General features: G+C 46.0%; 1 pseudogene; it reads right to left on the bottom strand.

Moving 5' to 3' along the window:
* Window positions 1–19,891: 19,891 nt before the first annotated feature.
* LOC125090458 (40S ribosomal protein SA-like) lies at window positions 19,892–20,723 on the bottom strand (annotated as a pseudogene).
* Between the last annotated feature and the right edge of the window lie 878 nt (window positions 20,724–21,601).

The raw sequence follows: 21,601 nt of genomic DNA on the forward strand, positions 1-21,601 counted from the left end.
TCTCTGGCTGCCTGTCACTCTGTGGGAGTCAGCCATGTGTGCTTGGGGTCCCAGGCTAAGGCAGGGTCAACATGGTTGTGCAGAGAGCAGGATGAGCTGGCCAGTGTTGGGCCGACTTGAACACAGTGGGAGTGCTATGTTCAGTAATGAGTGGCCCAGGTTAAGAGTGACAGCCACAAGCTAGAGCCATAAATCTAGTGAAATGGTTGGCACCCCCAAGGATCTGTAGACTAAAATGGGAAACACTTCAGGTGAAGTGGTGGCTATTTTTACACACCTGACTCTGCGCACATGTTAGTAGACTGCATTTTGGCATTGTGGGGGGGGGCTATTCAGTGGTCAGGTGAAATTCAGTGAAGGGAGAACTTTCTAGAATTTGGAGCTTAACCCCACTAAATAAGCTTCTTTGATAGGTAGTGAGTTCCCTGTCCATGGGGGTAAGTAAAGACCAAGCAGCCAGGTTTCAGGGATGCGATGCAGGAGAGAAAGCAGCAGGCAGAGGGCTGGACTCATTAACAATTAAGACTCCTATCGACTCCCCTTCCAAATCTGAGATTCTGTCCCTTCTATTTTATTTGGTAACCACTCTGTCTGCACTGTGCCTTAGCCACAAAAAGACTTCTACTTAAATGTTTATGGCGATTTTATCCACAACAGACCCAAACTGGAAGCAACTTGAATATTCTCAGTAGGTAAATAGATAAACAGTATCACGGTCCCACAGTGAAATACTATGAATTGACGAAAAAAAACATGACCCCACTACTGACATCTGCAACAGCGGGGATGGATCTCAAAAACAGGATGATGAGAGAAAGAAGCCAGACACGGCCATGTCCCTGAGAGGCTCTAGAGCAGGCAAACCAATCTACAGCAAAAGGAAGCAGATTTGTTGCCTGGGGTGGGGGATGGGAGTGATTGACTCCAAAGGGGCACCTGGGAGCTTTTCTGGGGCGACAGACACATTCCACATCATGACAGTGAGGATAGTTAGGGGGCGTGTACATTTGTCAAAGCTCCTGGAACTATGCAGTCACAGTGTTTAATTGTATGTAAATGTCCCCCAAAACAAAGTTGATTTTATATATATATTTTTAAATGCAATGCTTTGTTAACAGAAAGATACAAGGCTGCTTCCCTTTTGTTGTGAGAAATAAATGTTTCGAAGTGTTTCTGAAGCATGGAGGGTTGCCTCCTCTCCCCAGTATCCCCGGTATCCTCATGGTCCAGTATTCTGTGACCCTGTTCACTGCCTTGACAACTTTAAAGGGTTTCTAGGTGGTACTTGCATCCTCGGGAGCTGTCCCTTTTCCACGCTGAAGACACTTGCCTCCTCACCATGCTCTTCCCTCCCCCGGGGCCAGCGTGGCTGGCTCAGGACATGCGTCCTCTCCATGCATCTGCCTTGAGATACACACAGTATCTCTCCATTCGTACATCGCATAAATAGTTACTGAACACCTACTGTATACGGCCCACTTCTCATTTTTGAGGAGCTCATGGTGCAGGAGGCCAGCTTTAAACGGATGACCTTAACATGTTTCAGAGAAGGAGCTTTTAACTCTGAGCAGCGATTGCAGAGCCCCTTCTGTCCCTGGAGGTCTCATAGAGAGGGAGGAGTTTGAGTTGGGATTGAAAAGGTATTAGGAACTTACAGGATCCTGGGCCCTCTCTGCAGAAGGCAACACCCTTTTCAGAGGCAAGGAATCACAAAGGGAGAGCAGGGAAGGTTAAGAGGGAGGACCAGTCCTGGCCAGGGTGGAGGGCGTGGGGAGAGAACACTGGAGGATGAGGAATTTCCTAATGTGGCGGGATGATAAACTATCTTTCATGACCCATAGGATCCAGTACTCTGTCCTCATCTTGGCTGACGTGTTCCAGAAATAGTGCATGGTGCCTCTTCCGCCCTCTCCTTGGGTGGCGGCTGACAGCTCCAAGTTCTTTTTCCCTGGGTACATGACCAGAGTCAGCCCCAGCGAGGCTTGCTTGCCACTGGCCTACTCTCGCACTCAGCCCTGAAGACCTCTTTCCGTTTGTCTCCATTGGCCTGGCGTCTCAACACCCAGGAAGGTCCAAGGTCACGTGCTGAGTCCCTGGCTTCACCGGGCCCATTTTCTGTCACATCGTTTGCAAAACCACCACAAGGGACCATTTCTGGGGCTCCTTGCCAGGATCCCTATGGTTGACACTGTTCGGGCCACAGCTGTCTGTTCATCTCTGCTCTTTCTCCCTCGGCCCCCAAGTCATAGTCTCATCCATTAAGGAACCCTCCCCTGCCCACTCCACACTGTGCCAGCTGAAGGTTTAAAAATAGATTTCGGTGCAGAGTCTCATCCAGGGCTCTTTGAAAACCTGAAATATTATTTCCATGTGTTTCCTTTTGTATGTGTTGACTCCCTAAAAGAGATGTCATCAAGCTCTGTTTCTGTATCAAAATAATGATGCTTTTCTCCCAGAATCTTTCCTTTCCTTTGGTGCTGGATGATCACACTACTTACCGTAATTCACCATTTCGCCCAGAGTAGAAGTGACATTCACTTGACCATTCTCACGATCTTGCTGGAAGACCCCTCCTTGACAATTTTAGGGTGGACATCCTAAAGGCCCTGCCCACCCTTGACATGAAAATGGTCAGCGATTTAGGCAAGCCATTTGCAAACTCCTCTTTTTTTTTTTTTTTTTTTTTTTTTAAAGTAGGCTCTACCCTCAATGTGGGCTTGAACTCATGATCCTGAGATCAGGAGTTACATGCTCTCCTGACTGGAGTCAGCCAAGCACCCCGCAAACTCTTTTTTTTTTTTAGTATATTTTATTCATTTATTTGCCAGAGAGAGAGAGAGAGAGAGAGAGAGGGCACAAGCAGGTGGAGCAGCAGGCAGAGGGAGAAGCAGGCTTCCCGCTGAGCAGGGAGCCCATTGCGAGACTCAGTCCCAGGATCCCGGGATCATGACCTGAGCCCAAGGCAGGCGTTTAACCCGCTGAGCTACTGAGCAGTCCCCAACCTCTTTTTTAGGAAATTTTGTTTAACAATGCTGGAGAGGAGATTTATCCACTCAACAAACAATAATTGAATGTCTTCTCTGTGCCGTGTGCTTTTCTGGGTCCTTGGAATACATCAGGAAACCAAAGTTCCTTACTTGTGGAGCTGATATACAGTAGGGTGGGGAGGGGAGGAGAGAAGAGACAAGACAATAAGCACAATAAATAATTATACCACATATTCACAGATAATAAGTGCGATGGGAAAAAGAAAAGACAGAACAGAGAAGGCAGTATGTCCCCATGGAGAAGGTGACATTTCAGCAAAGACCTGAGAGGAGGAGGGAGGGGGGAAGGGAAGGAGGGGTTGAGCATGGGGATTATCTAGGGAAAAGTGTTGCTGGCAGCTGGAAAAACCCCACAGGGTTCCTGAATAGCAAAGAGGCCAGTATGGTAGAGGTAAGTTCAGCCAGGAGTGGGAGGAGGGCCTTCAAGGCCATGATAGGAACTTCAGGCTTGGGCAGTCATAGCCATGTTCTAAGTCAGAGAGTGCCATCATCTGAATTATGTTTAAAAGGTCCATTATGGGGGCGCTGGGTGGCTCAATTTATTGAGTGTCTGCCTTTGGCTCAGGTTATGATCCCGGGATCCTGGGATCGAACCCCATGTGGGGATCGCTGCTTAGAGAGAAGCCTGCTTCTCCCTCTCTCTCTCTGCCTGCCACTCCACCTGCTTGCTCTCTCTCTCTGTCAAATAAATAAATAAAATCTTTAAAAAAATTAAAAAGTCCCATTATGTAAACCAGATAATAGGGAAGTCACTCTGTTTAAGGGGAAGAGAAAAAACAGACCTCTCAATGGGGATGATCCCAAATTCCTGGGGATCTGCAAAGTCCTCATTGGTTTCATCGCTAAGGTCACTGTTTTTATTTTTTATTTTATTTTTTTTTAAGATTTTATTTATTTATTTGACAGGCAGAGATCACAAGTAGGCAGAGAGGGAGGAAGGGAAGCAAGCTCTCTGCTGGGAAAGAGAGCCCGATGTGGGGCTCAATCCCAGGACCCTGGGATCATGACCTGAGCTGAAGGCAGAGACTTTAACCCACTGAGCCACCCAGGCGCCCCAAAGTCACTGTTTTTAAATATAGGTTTTATTATAATTTAGGTGCAGCAAGGCCAACAGATCAAGAGATGATTGGCATCAAAAAGATAGTTTGCTACTCACAGTTCCACGAGGAGGGCACCTTCCCTGCCACACAGGTCACGATGGCAAGCCCCAGGGTCTGCCAGGAGGCAGTGGCTGGAAGGAGAAATGTGCCAAAGGCCTTCGCTATTGTTTTCTCAAGAAGGAATGGTCAAGGCAGGGGCATCAGGCTTAGTATGGCTAGTTTGAATAATTTCACTGTGCTTGGGGGGCATAACAAGTGTCCTTGGCTGTCCCCCACCTGAGGCCATGGAGGAGAGGATTAGGGAGTGGGCTCTGGGCTGATTGGTTTGCACGGGAAAGGGGCACTTCTCTAGGGATTGGTTAACCTTGGGAGGCCAGCTCCTCCAGGGCCAGCAAGCATCAGAAACACAGAATAAAAGGTATGATGAATACACAGTGGTCCTCTTTAGTATCACCAAAGGAGCTTTAGAAACAGAGTGACCCCAGGCCCGTCGAGTCTGCACGCGGGCGAACTGATGAGCCCTCTGTGCAGCCAGAGTTTCACACCCATTCCTCAGAGGAAAAGCAGGGCCTGAAGGTCCTGGCTTGCCCCCCCCCCCCCGACCCCGCCCGCTGCAGGATCCAAGCCAGGCCACTTTCCCTCCTGGAGCCTGAGTTTCCTCTTCTAGGAAAAAAGGAGCATGTTTCATGTAGATGAGAACCTACAACTAAAATGTTCGGTGATTCGAGCAAGCTCTACAAATGTTGCTGTTCCTGTTACTTTGCAAATTTCTTTTTTTTTTCTTAAAGATTTTATTTATTTATTTGATAGAGACACAGTGAGAGAGGGAACACAGCAGGGGGAGTGGGAGAGGGAGAAGCAGGCTTCCTGCTGTGCAGGGAGTCCGATGCAGGGCTCCATCCCAGAACGCTGGAATCATGACCTGAGCCAAAGGCAGACCGCTTAACGACTGAGCCACCCCAGGCACCCCACTTTGCAAATTTCTTATCCGGAGAGCTTTCTTGATCATTTCAATGTGGGACTCTGGAGGAATGTTTTCCTCTTTCTTTCCGAGACAATTACTTTTCTCTGCTTCATCTGATCGGGACCTGCGTATTTTGTCATCCTCCCCTAAGATACTGGGGGTTCCTTAAGGACAACCAGTGGTCCTCCGGTCTTTTATCCTTGGTGCCCCGTGCTGCTTCGGGAACGCAGCTCCCAATAGAGTTTGTTGAATGAAAGCAAGAGGCCTTGACTACGTCAATAAATATAGGTTGTACTGAATCCTCCTTCCTTTCCCTTAAGCCCAGGGAATCCCCTGCCAACACTTTCATTGCATAACAATGACATTGAAGACATAAAAGGGCAGGGAGGCCTTCACAGGCTGTTAACCTTCTGCTGTCCAAGGGTGACTGGCTTGTTGCTTCTGAGTGATCAAAGTGGTAGGAATGTTTCTTTTACCTGACACATGTGTTAAGTTCCCACTAAACACAGACACAGTTGGAGGTCCAGAGAATAGGACACAGTCCCTGTCCTCAAGGAACTTACAGCCTAGCGTAGAAGACACACAATGAATTCTAATACGAAGGACTCTTCCGCTATCACAGCTCAACTACGACTGGTTCCTTTATGGGAATTTACCAAGGTCGGCCATTTGTTTCACTAGATTTTCCAAACGTAAAATTCCAGGAAGCCAGCAAATGATACTGACAAGGCTTCCATGATGGAGGCCAAGAGGAAAGCCTTGTAGCCTTCTTTAGAAAAAAATAAATGGACTAGGGGAAGCTGAGTGGCTCAGTTGATTAAGCGTCCAACTCTTGATTTCAGCTCAGGTCTTGGTCTCAGGGTCTGGGGGATCTCAGGGTCCCGGAATCAAGCCCCACGTCGGGCTCTGTGCTGAGTGCAGTCTGCGTGGGATTCTTTCTCTCCCCCTGTCCTTCCCGCCCCTGGGTGCTACGTGCGTGCACACTCTCTCAAACAAATAAATCTTAAAAAAAAATAAAATAAAATAAATGGAGTAGGCAGAACCTGACCCATCGAATGAGAGATTAGGTAGGCTGAGACAGACAAAGCCAGATTATATATCCCAATGCCAGGAGCCTAAATAAGATGATGGCTTGTCTGGATCCTTGACAATGAGTGCAGATCTTAAGCTGGCATCTGGGAGAACTGGTGGCAGGTGGACAATCGATGAGACGGACTTTTCAGCCAAAATCTATGCCAGAAGGAGGGGGAGGGCAGATGGAGGAAGCAAAGCCGCCTGGAGAGAGAGGACTGCAGCAGTGGTGCACGGACACTTCTCTGAGGAAGAACATGCCAGGGAATCCCGGCGTGTGGCAACTCCATCCCACGTGACAGGACCGCTTTGCTGCACTCACCGCCCACCCCGCCGTGCCCTGGCTAGAGACGACAACGTTTGGAGAGAAACATCACCCAGCACTTGCAATGGGCCAAATTTAGTCCACACTTGATGGAAACCTTTCATTGCCAGGCATAGGTGGGCCCAACGTCTTACGGAACATAACATAAAGGTCAAGAGGCTTTGAAGGTCAGTGTCATTTTTTTTTTTAATTTGAAACTTACGGAAAAGTCGAAAGAATGGTACAATGAACACACACGTACATTTCCGCTAGATTTACCAGGATTAACGGTGTGCTATTCCCCGTCTCTTTCCCTCCCCCTCCTCCTTCTCTTTCTCCTCTCTGAACTTCCCCATCACCTTGGATTCATTCCTCAGGCCTCTCCTCAAAATAAGGACATTCTCCTATTTTTTTTGTTTACATAGAACCTCTCACTGAATCCTCACCGTTCAGCGTGGTGCGTACAGGAGGTATCCGTGTCCGTGTTGCACTGACAAGGATTCTGATGCCGACCTCCCACCCAGGAGAATTCACATGACCTCAGGTGTCGATACACTTCCCCACCTGTTCCCTGAATGGGTTTTGCAGCCACTTTGTTTTGTTTTGTCTTACCCGCCCTGGGACACATCAGGGCAAGCTTGTGCTGTGTGTTTGCTCAGTCCCTCAGTCGCTCCACTCCGAGCGTGCCCCGCCTCGTTTTGCTGGCTTGATTTTCATGACATTGAATGTTTTGCAAGAGTCCAGGCCAATTGTCCTTTCCAATGCCTCAGTTGGTGCATCTGCTGAGTGTTTTCTCCTGCTCACATTCATATTCAGCCCTTGGACAAGAAAGAGGCTGATAAGGCCTTGCCGGTGCCTTGTGTCGGGACACACAGCATCAAATGGGCCCATTGCTGGGGACATGAACTTCGACTGCTTGGTTAAGGTGCTGGCAATGACCAAGTCCTCATAGAGGGTGATGGGCTGCCTGACTCTTTCCTGCTGCAGGTGCGTTAGGACCCTGGCCTTGACTAACGGACAATGATTGGAGCAGGAAGTCATGGAGGAAAGGCACCAAAAAAATAGACAAAATAATGATAATAGCAATTAATGACTGAGCACTTACTGTCCATGAGGCAAATGGCTGATATTTTTCCATGGAGTGTCTCATTTAATCCTCGTAACTACCCTGTAGTAGGTGTGATGGTCCATGTTGAACTGATGAGACTCAGAGAGGGTTAGCGATGTGCCCAGAGTCACACAGTGAGTTAGGCAAAAATCATGACTGAGCCAAGGCATCTGGCTGCAAATCGACATTTTAGCTACCAGGGAGAGACCACAAATTCATTGTATGCTGGGGTTGGGGGGAGAAGCACATACCCAAGAATTAGCTCATCTGCTTACCTGCTCCCTCTAGAAGGACAATGTGGTCAAAAGTGTGCTCTAGCAAAACATGAAGGGAGCATGAAAAAGAATCAGTAAGTCTGTGAAAACCAGAGCACTATCTTAACAAAGCTTACCGGATGAAAAGTGCAGCATTACAGAGAAACGTGGAGATAGAGGCGTCATTTTACCCTTGCTGGGTGGCTCAGTTGGTTTAAGGTCCTGATCCCAGGGTCCTGGGATCGAGTCCAACATCGAGCTCCTTGCTCAGCCTGCTTCTCCCTCTCCCGCTCCCCCTGCTGGTGTGCTCTCTCTTTCTGTCAATAAATAAATAAAATATTTAAAAAGGAGAAAGAATGAAAGTGAATATTTATTTAGAATGAGTAAAAACTCACCACAGATTAACACATTTGAAAAAATTGACAAATATCACACACATCACAAAAATCCAAGCCTTGGAGAGAAGCCCACATTGGAGTCTTGAAGTTTAAGCACCATTAGTGTCCCCGAAGTCTCCCTGGGCTCTGGAGTCATTCTTGTTTTCTCCCCACAAAGTCTGGGAATCTACAGCTTGGAACAGCTCCCGGTCAGCTTTGTCTTGCCAGCCTAGCGTCCCTACACGTCACTATCATTTCCCTCCTGGACTGTTAGAATGGCCTCCCCTTTACCAGTCTACTCTCCACACAGCTTCCAGAACTCTCCTTCTTAAAGGTCTGTGGACTAATCTGTGCTCTTAGCCCTACAGTCACTCCACAACACTTAGCCCTGCCCTGTCTAATTCAGGAGCTGTGAGCCCAAGTGGCTGTTGAGCATTTGCAATGTGGTTCCTGAACTAAGGAAATCCATTCTAATTTGATTTAATTTAAATTTAAAAATTTAATTTAAAGGCTGATGCCAAATTCAATTATTAGAAAACCTCTAAGTATGTTTGGACAACCTGGATATGTAAATCTACTTCTTCCACTGTAAACTTATGAAATCTAAATACTGATCAAGTATTTCAGATAAAAACTCGGCACCTTAGTTGTGCTATAATGTAAGATATATACCAGACTATGGGAAAAAAGTAGTATGATAAAACTAATAACAAACATCTCATTAATTTTTATATTGATTGCATGTTCACATGTTAATATTCTGAATATATTGGTTAAATAACATATTATTAAAATAATTCCACCTGTTTCTCTTACTTTTTAAAATGTGCCTGTTGGAAAATTTTAAATTACATATGTGGCTTATGTAATATTTCTCACTGGAGTAAAATCCAATCAATGTTCTTCTTACATGAGCTGGTTCCAGTTTCTCTCTGACCTTATCTCCTAAGACTTTCTTCAGGACTACCAGGTACAGTTGTCCAGGTTGCGGCCTGAACAATGATGGCTGGTGGTAATTAGTCTACCTAGAAGGCATACCTTTTTCTAATTAACACAAAGATACTGTCTGGGCTAACAGATGCCCAGACCTGCCCCTCGCTTTCATGCTATCTAGTTGGCCTTGCTCTCTTACATTATGCCAGTTTTATTCCTGCTTCAGGGTCTTTGGACTTGCCCTGGAATGCTATTCCCATTGGCTTATTCCATGAGTTGATTTAAGGTTGCTGGCTTAATGTCAGCTCTGCAGAAAGGCCTTCTATGATCACGTAGCAACACCTTGTCTAAAGCGGCACCCGACACCCCTGCCACTCTTTGAGTTGATCTGCTTGTTCTTCTTAGAACTTACTTCCACCTGAAATTATATTGTGTATTTACTCACTTGTTTGTTTGTCTCTCCCACTGGAATATAAGTTCATGAAGGTTGGGGCTTTGTCTTTTTCACCAGTGTTATTCCCAGTGCCAAGAACAGAGATGGGCACATAGTAGGTTTGTTGACGGAATGAATAGATTCTTACCTCAAAAAGTGGCTGACGGGGGCGCCTGGGTGGCTCAGTGGGTTGGGCCGCTGCCTTCGGCTCAGGTCATGATCCCAGGTCCTGGGTTCGAGCCCCACATCGGGCTTTCTGCTCAGCGGGGAGCCTGCTTCCTCCTCTCTCTCTGCCTGCCTCTCTGCCTACTTGTGATTTCTCTCTGTCAAATAAATAAATAAAGTCTTTAAAAAAAAAAAAAGTGGCTGACGGCATTTGATGAGGTACAAAAGCGCTCTGTAAGAAGTTTGGATCACTGAAAGGAAGAAAGAGAAGGAGAAGGGAAAGGAGAAGATGGAGGAGGAGGAGGTGGAGGAGGAGGGGAGGGAGAGAGAGGGGAGGGGAGGGGGAGGGGATTGGGAGGGGATAGGGAGGAGATAGGGAGGGCGAAAAGAAGGAGAAGGAGAGGAGGAGGAGCTTGTCCAAACAGCAATAGAGAATTCTCTGAACAGAGCCAGACACAATTTGGTCCCCCAGATTTTGTTATGTAGTTTGCAAAAGACTTTCAAAGCAATCCCATGAAAAGAGGCCTTTTGATGATATTAAAGAGGAAGACTTCCAGAGATTCGTAGGAAACTCATTTGGGGAGCTAGAATAATCTGGACACATTGGTTATAATTAACAGGACTACAATACATTAGCTCAAGGGATAAAGGACTCATTGTCTCATAACTGGAAAGGCATGGTGCCACTCTAGCTCTGGAGACCACAGAAACCGGGTCCTAGGGGTGCCAACCTCCTATTTCTGCCATATTTCCTGATTCCTCCCCACCCCTTGACTCTCGTTCTCTGTACTTATTGCCATCTCTCTCACCTGCTTCGAGTAGATTTTTTTCCCACTGGAGAAGTGAGGAAGGGCCTTAGTAGATCTGGATTGTCTGTCTGAGTAGAAATACCTCTTCCCAGGCTCTCTTAGAAAAATTTCAAGAAAGGATTCTGGCTGACCCATCACCGGACCAATCACTGTGGCCAAGGGAATAGTGTCCTGTGATCTGTGACCTTGGCACAAGCACCAGAATGAAGCATGGGGTCGGGGGGAGCTGTCGCCTAAAGAGAGAGAAAGTGGTAGTGGTCCAGCCAGCTCCCCAGATGGGCAGTGGTGGAAAGAGGGCGTTCTCACAGGTCAGTCTGGCTCTGAAGCTGATACTTCAGTCACTAAGCAACACAACTCCCTGATCACAGACAAGGTCAGCATCCTGCCAGGAGAGCGCAAGCCACCAACCCAGTGGCTCACTCCACGTTTGAAAAAGGATGGTAGGACTCATAGATGTTCTCTACGGGGGAAAGGATGAAAAGAAATCAGTTAACAGATTGAATGGACTTCTAGCCTCGGTCTACAGAGGCGGTTGGAATGGCTTCTACTGCAGACAGGTACTAGATCAAACCATGGTCAATACGGAGATGTTCTAAGCCAGGCTGGAAGGAAGCAAGGTCAGATAAATGGCTGCAAACAGATGGCATCAACCTGACAGAGCTGCGGGAGCTCAAGGATGAAATCGGGATGGTCGGTTGGCAGGAGTGTGGGACCTGTCAGTGCGAATGGTTGCCGTGCTGGAGAGGATGCCCGCTCACAGATGTGACCCTGTCCGTAAGAGCGCCCCACCAGGGCCTGGGGAATTACAGCACAGATGAGTCAGCTCTCAGCCTCCATCTGGATCCAGCTAAAAGAAAGGAGAGAGAGAAGAGGAACCCGTGGACAGGGCAAGGAAGGAAAGGGAGCAGAAGCAACCGCGCAGGTACCGCCCAGAGCCATCACACCAGAGGGCTACCCTGGAGTCCTCCGAGGCCCGAGAGGGCGAGTCAGCATGGGTACCAAGGGATACGGATGGCTCTCATTCCCTGCATAACACAGAGCAAGCAGCCCATCTGTCTGCGAGAGAGGAGGTTTTCCCAGCCATGCTGTCCTGGCTCCAACCCCAGGATTCTGCCCCCAGCTAGACTAAGGAAACTTGGACTACTTGAAAACTTGCCTGAGCCTGTAAAATGAGGATAATCACTCCTCACTTTTAAGGCAGTGTTGGGGATTAAAACTGATAAGGAAAGCACCTGGCAGGTAGCAAGCCGGTAGGTAATAAATGGTGACCGGTATTATGCATCATTCCTGGAACCAAAGAACTTTCCAACTGAGTTCCACAGCACCCTAGAGCCACTTTGGAGGGTCTTCAAAGAGGTCAGGAATTAAGACTCCAGGCCCCCTCCCCTGTTTTCCCGAAACAGCTCTGCTTGTATTTATTTTCTACATAAGATTCCTTTTGAGTAAAGGTGCGGTATGGCGGTGAGTTCTCTCACCCCCTCATGTCCCATCCCATCCTCACTGCTTAAGGGGTTGCCAAATGTAATTAATGATAGTTCTACATAATAGTAATGCAAGTTCGTTTGCTTCTAGATTTACTGCCTCAAAAACTCTAAAGCATCTGGACCTTCGGTGCAGTGACTAAGGGCATGAGCTTTGCAGGCAGACGGTCTGGGTCTAAATCCTAGCTCTGACTTTACTCACTATGTTGCCTTAAGCAAGTTATTCAATGGCTCTGGGCCCCAGTTTCTTCCTCTATAAAATGAGATTGATTATGATAATAATACTCATTATACTCATCAGGATGTCCTGAGGATTGAATGAGTTAATACATGCAAACTGCTAGGATGGTGCCTTGGTGCTATTAACGGCTACTGTTGTCACCATCACCACCATCACCGCCACCATCACCATCATCACCATCACCACCACTATTATCACCATCATTACCACAATCACTACCATCATCTTCATTGTCATTATCACCACCATCACTACCATCATCACCATCATCACCACCACCATCACCACCGTCACCCATCATGACCATCATCACCACCATCACCAGCATCACCATCACCACAATCATCTTCATCACTGTTATCACCATCTTTATCACTGTATCCACAGAAAACTGTGATACTCTCCCCGGCCCTCCAACACAGAACAAAGAACAGTAGTTTCCCTGGCTTTGACTGTGCAGGAAGCCAGAAGCTAGAGACTGGGACCTGCATTGGGGACTGAGTTGGAAGGGGAGGCTGGAGGGTGGCCTGTGGAAAGTGGGCTCCCATTTAGCCTTTATCTGAGCCCAATTCTGTAAGGACTGACAGACGAGCCAGGAAGGAAAGAGATGTTTTCTGTGTTGCAGTGTTCCCTGGGATCCTTATTGTTATTCATAACCAGGTATTTGTTGATTGGGTACCTTCTCTGGTCTTGATCTACACATTCACACCCTTCTGTGTGTCTAGCGGTGGACAACAGTGGGTAACTAAGGGGTTCACTCCTACAAAAGGTTTGAAAAACATGTGCTTAAACTTTCAAGACTTCAAAGAATTTTACTCACTAAAGACCTTTTGAAATAATTGAGCCACTGACCAATTGAGATGAGGACTGTTTTGACACAGGTGGGGAATGATAGGGATCAAGGAGCAAATGGTAGTAATAAGGGGACACAGACTTTCCTCCAAAGGGAGGTGCAAAGAGCAATACTCCTGAAAGATCAGTGCCAGCCAGTTTAATTTAATATTCTTTTACAAGAGCTGAAGGAGGTGGGGGGTGGGCACAGAGAAAGCTCAGGGTTAACAGATAAAAGGATAAGGGATGGGAAATTGGTGACAGAGAAACAGGAAGATCTTAAGACCATACAGGTGGGCAGGAAGGAAGGAAATGAGATCAAATGTGAGCAAGTTCAAGGTGATATACTTAATAAAATGGGAGCCCTTGGAGAGTGCCCTCAGCATACTGCTTCAGCAAAGTCACTGTGCTCCAGACATCATCAAGAACAATAAAAAAGGGGAAAGGAAGGCTGTCTGTCACTTACACATTAATGTCATTTCTACATTCCACCCCCCATTCCTTATATTTGGGGTAGGTTCTGAGCTCTAACTGAGTAAGGCACAGTGTTGGCAAGTCTGGAAACAACTGAACTAGGGGACTGGGTCAAGGCTAGTTGGAGGGGGCAGGGCAGGGAGCCTGTTATCTGCTGAGTGGGCCATCTGGCTTGTTCAAGTGCTAATGGTCTTGTTACCTTCCAGAGGCTGACCTACAGAGAGGATAAAAGCCATAATGCTGCCATCACTTCCCGAGATGCCCTATCAGCTCAAGTGGTAGATGGCTGTGTTTTTCTTTCCGGAATGCTTGTGTGCAATCAGTGATCTTCCAGCCCCAGTGGCAAGATTTGTGAACCACAGATACTTAGGCTGAGCTGGCTACAAAGCTACTTCCTATTTCTTGTGCCCTGTAGTTCAGTGCCCAGTGTCAATTTCCCCGTTGTTTAGATTTCCAGTGTGAGCTCATTGCATGAATGGCCCAAGAGAACTCTCCGACCAGCTGGCTCTCTCAAATGAGCTCATTCTGCCTTTTTCACTCCTCTGTTTTCTTCCATAAGGCTGAGTGTAAGAGCAAAGGAGCGTTGGCTTTTAAACAGTATTATGTGTCATCTAAATAAATACATTTCACTGGGGAAAACATGCTAAATATGATATTCCCATGAGTCACAAAACAGCTGTGCTGGCTTTGCAGCGTAAACCTGCTCCCCCATCAGTCCTAAAGATTAGAGAAGAACGGAAGAGTCACATTTCAGAATGGGCGATCCCCAGAGAAGCAGGAAATGGTCACCTCCTGCCATTCTAGGGGGGCCTTATGAACGGCCATGGACGGCCCTTAAAGAATAGCACCCAAGTAAAATGTAATGAGGTTCCACGGAGCTCAGCACAGATCTGGAGTTCATGGAGAGGGAGAGAGATGGGCAGAGGGAGAGCTACAGAGCAGAATGATCACATCTCCCTTTGCTTTGATTCCTATTACAATTAAAAAAAAAAAAATCAAACCCCACATGGTTCCACCCACCCACCACCATCACTGCCAAGTGCAAGGAATCTTGAGTTCACGAACAAATGGGCTGATATTTGCAAAGCCACTTTGTAAACCGCAGAGTGGTATTGGCAGAGTTTAGTTGTCATTATTGTCATATAAATGACCATTTAGGTTTGCGTCTCTCAGTAGATTTGGTGTGCTGGTGTGGGGACTGGGGAGAAGGGCTTTAGAATAAAGTCAACCCCATACACCTTAAAATGTCAGAGAATCTTGAAGGATGGCTTTGGCTGTGACCATGTTCAGTGTATTGAAAATTCAGGAAGCATGAAACAAAAAGGGTGGGTATGTCATTTTACTCTCCCAGATGGCAATTTAATTCTGCATTTCCCTAACCTAATTAATGGGAGGCCACCCATGTCACTGTAGTGGAAGGCTCACTGTGACATTACCGTGGTTTCCTACTGCACTCTACAAAGGTGAGATTGCCTATTTCTTAAGACACCATTTTCAAGAACATTTTGAGACTGCCCCCAGGAGAGAGCCAACAGGCAAAAGGTATAATAAGGATATGACCCTCAACTGTTGAGTGAGTTTAGAGGGAGATTATCCTAACAGGGCTGTCACCTTCAAATCTTAATCCTTTTGGACCTCTACAAACAGCCTATCGGGCTCCCTTTACTCACGTCTGAGAATGCCTCTGGCAAAGGTAGACTGAGGACATTTCAGAAGGAATGAGCAATAAAGAGACCAGGTCTAAGATGCCAGAAGCCCTCCATGGTCCAGCTCTCCCCACAGCCCTGACTTTGATTTGGGACATTCCTTCTAGCTGCTCATGAATTTCTGAAGCCAGTCAGCCCCGATCCAGTGCTGAGAATTACATGTGGAATGTAGTCTCCTAATAAAAAAAAATCTGAAATTAAATCCTTGTGTCCTTTGATAGTATCATTCAAAAGCAAAATTGCCTGGTCAATTATCCAGACAGTACTTTTTGCCTATGCAGAGAAAAATGACACACAACGGAGCTAATATACTTAATACTATATTTTCAGACACAGAGACCCCAGAATATCTTTGTTAGTGTAATTAATTTAGTTGAGTCGTGCCTACAAAGAAATTCTTAAATTATGGTGCTATTTGAATAGGTGATATGATTACAATAAACCAACATTCTCAAAAAAAAAAAACACCTCATATTTATTGTCAAGTGATAGGAAGAAATTGAGAGAGGGATGCAAATATTACCGTGAAGGCTTGAACAACCACAATTTACTGCGAAGAGATAAAAACCAAACACCTCAGCCACATTATCGCCATAATTGTGTGCCGTTTACCCATCTTGTAAAGTAAACGGATCATGAAATGTGAGAGCACGTTTCAAAACATACATAGAAGGTGTTAGAGTGATTTTGCGTGGGCTGCCTGACTTAATTGTAAATTGTTGTTCTTTCAGCAGGAAGTGAAAAGGTATTAATTAGCAGTGATTTCGATAAGACTGAAAGTCCGTGGACTTGGGCTCAGCGAGGACTCTGCAAAAGTGCTTGCGTCCCTCAGAGGTGCCTTTCAGTTTGGGTTTTCTTTTTCTTAAGGTATGAATGGCACTTTGTCGTTTGCTGATCCCTGGTGTGGGCACACATAGGAAGATGCGAGATTTGATAAATGTACGAGTGGCTCGGGTTTTAACAAGGAACATTTCTCCTCCTGCTCCAAGTGGCAAAAGGGAGATGCTGTGTTGCACGGCGCGGCCCCAGGGAGCTGCTGATGGAGGAAGAGGACAGCAGCCACTGTACCAGCTGTCTCTTACAACTTCAGAGGAGCTGGCACCAAATCAAAATCTCACTCGACACTCCCTTCCTTTCCTTCCCAGTGACTGGTTCCACGCCTTTTCCACCAACAGGTTTTTATTCTCAGCAGCCAAAATAATTTATTGGTTTCCACTGTTCTCCTTGGCTGAATTCTCAAGAGCACCGCCTCCCTGACTTTCTGGACAGACTCTCTATAATTCAGTTGATATCTCATCACCACCTTGCTGCTCTTCCTTCCTTCCTTTCTCCAGAGCCATGATTCTCTCTTCCTTCTCAAGTCAAAAGGGAAATCACAAGCACAGAGACACCGCTCAGTTCGGGTGAAACTGAACAGGGATTGAACTCTACCACGTTTTTGCTTCTTGGTGGAAAGATCCTTGGTATTGCCCTGGCACGGCTAGTGAATCAACTTCACTAAGGCAACCAAACTGCCCTTTTCCTTTCGGTCAACCTCACCGTTCTGCATTTCCCACTCTCAGGCGTGACTATTAATGGCCTCATCTCCAGGAACATTTTCTGAGTTCCACGTGTCCTGTTTTACCTGGATGATTAGTGCCATCCTCTTGTTTGCCCGAAAACAAAACCGTTATGATGTAGGTTCTTTAGGTCGGTTGGGAATGCGGTCTTTGCACGTGAGCAGTGGGTCCGGCGGTCAAATTCAGACTGCCACCTTTGGTAATCCATCTTTCCAGGGAGACCATGGAGAGTATACATAATTCTGATCAGCCTCCCTGCTGCAGACAAAACAAAGTGGTAATAGGGAAGTGAGAACGACTCGTTTAAAATAGACGTCAAATTCGGCTGTGGTCTGTGAAACGTGTGTGCACGTTTCACACCACCCTTCATTTTTTCTGTTTTGTTTTTGTTCGTTTGTTTGTTATGGTTTTGTTGTTGTTGTTTTTGTAGTTTGGGCTTGAGACTTCCATTGGTCCGTGACTTTCAGTGATGGATTCCAGGGAACTGTGAGCAGTCAGGGAGAGCATTGGACAGGCGGGCAGGCTGCTCCCGGAACAGCATCCACCTTGCAGCCTCCCACACACCAGGGAGCAGGTAGAGGGGGCTCAGCTTGCCAACACTCTCAACACCCAGGAAACAGAGCGCGTTGTCAAGAAAATGCAGAGCACCTCCCAGTCCAGCTGCAGGACCCACCAGCATGCATCTCCAGCACAGCATACCTTGGCGTCTTCCTCTGTAAGTTAACGTTTTTCACACATACAATGTGGAGGAGTTACCGTTTTAAAACACTGGCAGCAAGTGAGGGACTGGAACAGGGGCACCGAAGAGAGGCAAACCTTAGACATATGGCTAAAAATAATACCTACATTCTCCCTTTACAGATTTAATTATTTTGCACCCCTGGTGAGCTGCCTGAGGGCTGAGATGCGCAGTCTGTCCCAAGCTCCTCCACAGTCCCTGACACTTGGTTATTACTCTATTTAAAGCAGACATCAGACGAGGGAAATGGGAAACTGAGGGTCAGGAGGGAGTTTGGGAGCACTGGCAAATCCACCTACAGCTGTCGGCAGGACAATGGCTCCCTCAACAGCCAAGGGTCCAGGATCCAAAATTTAGATCTCTCTCGCCACTGCTTTGCAGGGTTCAGGAAGTGAGAGATGTTCTTCCTCACGTGGAGCATGGAGCTCCTACCTTCCACCTGGATCAGCACCAAGGCCGTTTAGAAGACAGCCCCTCCGGATGAACCTCCTGGATGTCATGCTGAGACAATGAAGCCAGCCGTTAAAGAAAATACACTGTGGTTTGTTGCATGATTCCTTCATCCAAAAGTCAAAAACAAACACAATTTATGGGGCGATCATTGAGAGGGGACTTAAGAGAACTTTCTTTAGCACTGGCTTCTAGATCATGCTCTGGATTTATTTGCTTTGTAAAGATTTATCAAGTTGTACACTTGAGATGTGTGAATTCACTGTATGTAAGTTACACTTCATTAGTTATATCTTTACATAACTTTCTTTCTCACCCTCTCCCCTTCTAGCTCATAAACTATGAAAAATGTCAAACATACAAAACTGTACAGGGAATGATAACTTATATTCTGTGTACTGATGATTTAACCTTAACAGTATTTTCCTTCAAATCTTTTTCCCTCAGTTTTGAAGAAATAAAACATCATAGGTGGGGGGCGCCTGGGTGGCTCAGTGGATTAAGCCACTGCCTTCAGCTCAGGTCATGATCCCAGGGTCCTGGGATCGAGCCCCGAATAGGGCTCTCTGCTCTGCAGGGAGCCTGCTTCCTCCTCTCTCTCTGCCTGCCTCTCACCGACTTGTGATCTCTGTCAAATAAGTAAATTAAATAAATCTTTAAAAAACAAAACAAAACAAAAACAAAAAGAAAAAACAAAAAAAAATCATAGGTGGAACTAAAATTCTTGTCGTATCTGTGTCTGGCCCCATTGCCTACCCTTCCTCTCCAGAAGTAACCACCACCCTGCATTTAGTGTTTTTCATTCCCATTCGTGTTTCTATATCTTCCCAACATAAGTATCTTGTGGAGCCATAAAAGATACACAGTGTTGTTTTGCAGGCTTTTAAACTTTATATAAATGGTATCATATAGTTTGAGTCACTTTGCAACTTTCTTTTTCAGGCAAGAGATTTTTGTGTTGAAGCTCAGCCATCTGAATCTGTGTACCTCTACTTGCTTCATTTTAACCACTATGTAGTACTCCATTGTCAACATAATTGCAACTTATTTATCCATTTTCCTAAAGATAGACTTTACATTGAGTGGCAAAGCCTGTTGGTTGCTTCACAAATGCCCTTCCTCCCTCCTCAGTAACAGACCCCACTTTATGCAGAACAAAACATGAATGGATACATTTCCTCAGCTGTCTTATTCCTAGATGGGGCCATGTCTATATTTTGGCTGCAGGGGTTCCTGAGTGGGAGTAAAAAGCATCAGACTGGGGCATGCCCTTCTGTTCCACGTCTTTCCTCTTCTTTTTGCTTCCAACAGGTGGGTTTGACAGCTGGAGCTCCACCCGCATCTGAAACCACCACTTGGAAAGTTCCTTGAGAAACCCTGTTGGGATGAAATTAATCGAAGGAGAACCACTATCTTTATTACACTGAACATTCCTAAGCTTGTATATGATTTATCTATGCATTGAAACAAAACAAAACCCACCTCTGACCATGCTTTGTACTTTTCTCCGTAAAGTTTTCACATGTTTGATATGTTCCCAATTGGTCTAAATACTTTTGGTATTTGAGGTTTGGACTCATGACCCTGAGATCAAGACCTGAGCTGAGATCAAGAGTCAGATGCTTAACTGACTGAGCCACCCAAGTGCCCAAATTTTATATTTTATTTTATTTCATTTCATTTTATTATTTTATTTCCCTCATTAAAACAGAACTCAACTGTATGTTTGTTTCTATTCCTATCATTGTTATTTTTTTTTTCTGTCCTCCTTTTAAAGAAACTGTTTCTTTTCCATCAGCTTTCTTTGCATCGTGTTTGCCTTTGTGGAAGAACAGCTTAGGACCACTAAGTGGTTGCTCCTACCCACTCAGCAGCCTGAGCAGTGGGAGCTGCCAACCCATTTCCAGCAGCAGGCTGAGGGCTCCAGTATTCAGTGGGGAGCTGCTGAATAGGCACAGAGCACACCTGACCACACTCAGACGAGTCTGCAACTTCAGGTTCAGTGGCAGTGAATGCAGGACCAGGGGCAGTCCACTCACCCTGAAATTCCTCCTTGATCACAACCTTTTCAGCAGCGGCCAGCTCTCCCTTTTCAATCTCTTTAGGATCTTTCTAGAAGTAGAGATCAGGCACGACCTCCCATGGGTGTTCCCGGGAAATGGTGCCACGCATGCTCAGAACATCCCCGGGGTCAACAGCCACCACATCAGACCTGCTGAGTGAGCTCTCTTCTTGTTGCAAGGAATGGCGATGTCCTCACAGCACAGGGGAGAGTCTGTATTACACAGAGCAACAGTGGCCAGGTTAGCATAACACATCTCTGAGAGAGGCTGGTGGTCAGCCCTGGGATCTGTAACCACCGGAAGGCTGGGATCGTAGAAAGCTGCCTGGATCTGGTTAGTGAATGTCCAGGAGTGAAGTGGCCAGCAACGGGAGTGGCTCCAGGAGGAGCAGCAAATTTCAGCACAGCTTGCTGGCCAGTGTTCCTGGACCACATGACCCTGACATCAGCTGGGTTTTCAATGGCAACAACGGTGTAAGTTGCCAGCAGAAGCTTCTCTCAGCTTCTCATCAGATTTGTGACAGAGATGCTGTCACTTTTCCTTTTGTAGATGGACTATTCCATTTGGAAGTCAAGGTTGGGGCCACCTAGGTAGGTTTCTGCTGCAAGGAACATTGTGGAAGTTTGCTTTTAAGTTACGACAGGAACACAGAACAAAACTGTATGGACCTCTCTCTGGGTAATGTGGAAAGACCCTGTTTTAAAATCTTGCTAGAGGCTTGTCTATTTTAGTTGTTTGATTAAAAAGCCTGTTTTTGTTACTTTGTAATATTAATTCCTCCTTTAACTTCGTTTTCTATATTGCCATTTTCACTGATTATATTTTTTTTACTCTTAAAACAAAAAGTAGTGTTTTAACATAAGCACTACTAGTTCATTGCATTTGCCAGTGAATTTAATGAGTTTTTGTGCTGTTTCTCATTTCTCAGGCCTTTCTTCCTTGTCCACTTCCCACTGACATTGGGTATCTACTGGTAGTAAAGTCTTCTATTTGTTGTACATCTGAAAAATACCTGTTTTGCCTTGACTGCTGAATGATAGTTTAGCTGGGTATAGAATCCTAGGGCCGGTGTTTTTAAGAAGACTTCTTTGCCGTGCTCATTGCATTTTATAATTACATACATTATGTGATAATTTGAAAAATGTCCATCTCCTACCAGGATTGTTTTCTTTTGTTTTGTCCACTGCTGTGTATCCCAGTGTTTAGAACAATGCCAGGCACAAAATAGGCACCTAATAAACAGTACTGAATGAATGAATGAGTGAATGAACCACTCACTAGGTTTTCGTTCTCCAAGGGCAAGGTGGGTGTCTCACTGCTTAGGGCTGAATCCAGTGACTTGCCTAGTGCCTGACATGGTAGAAATTAAATGAACATCTGCTGGAGGAAATGAATTCATCCAAGTTCTAAAACCAAAGACCAAGAATAGTACTCTTAGAAAATAGTGGCATTTGAAAAAGCAACCTTTGGAGTCATGTAGGCCCACATTTTT

This window comes from Lutra lutra, chromosome 18, assembly GCF_902655055.1.
Source record: "Lutra lutra chromosome 18, mLutLut1.2, whole genome shotgun sequence".
NCBI classification, from domain to species: Eukaryota; Metazoa; Chordata; class Mammalia; order Carnivora; family Mustelidae; genus Lutra; species Lutra lutra.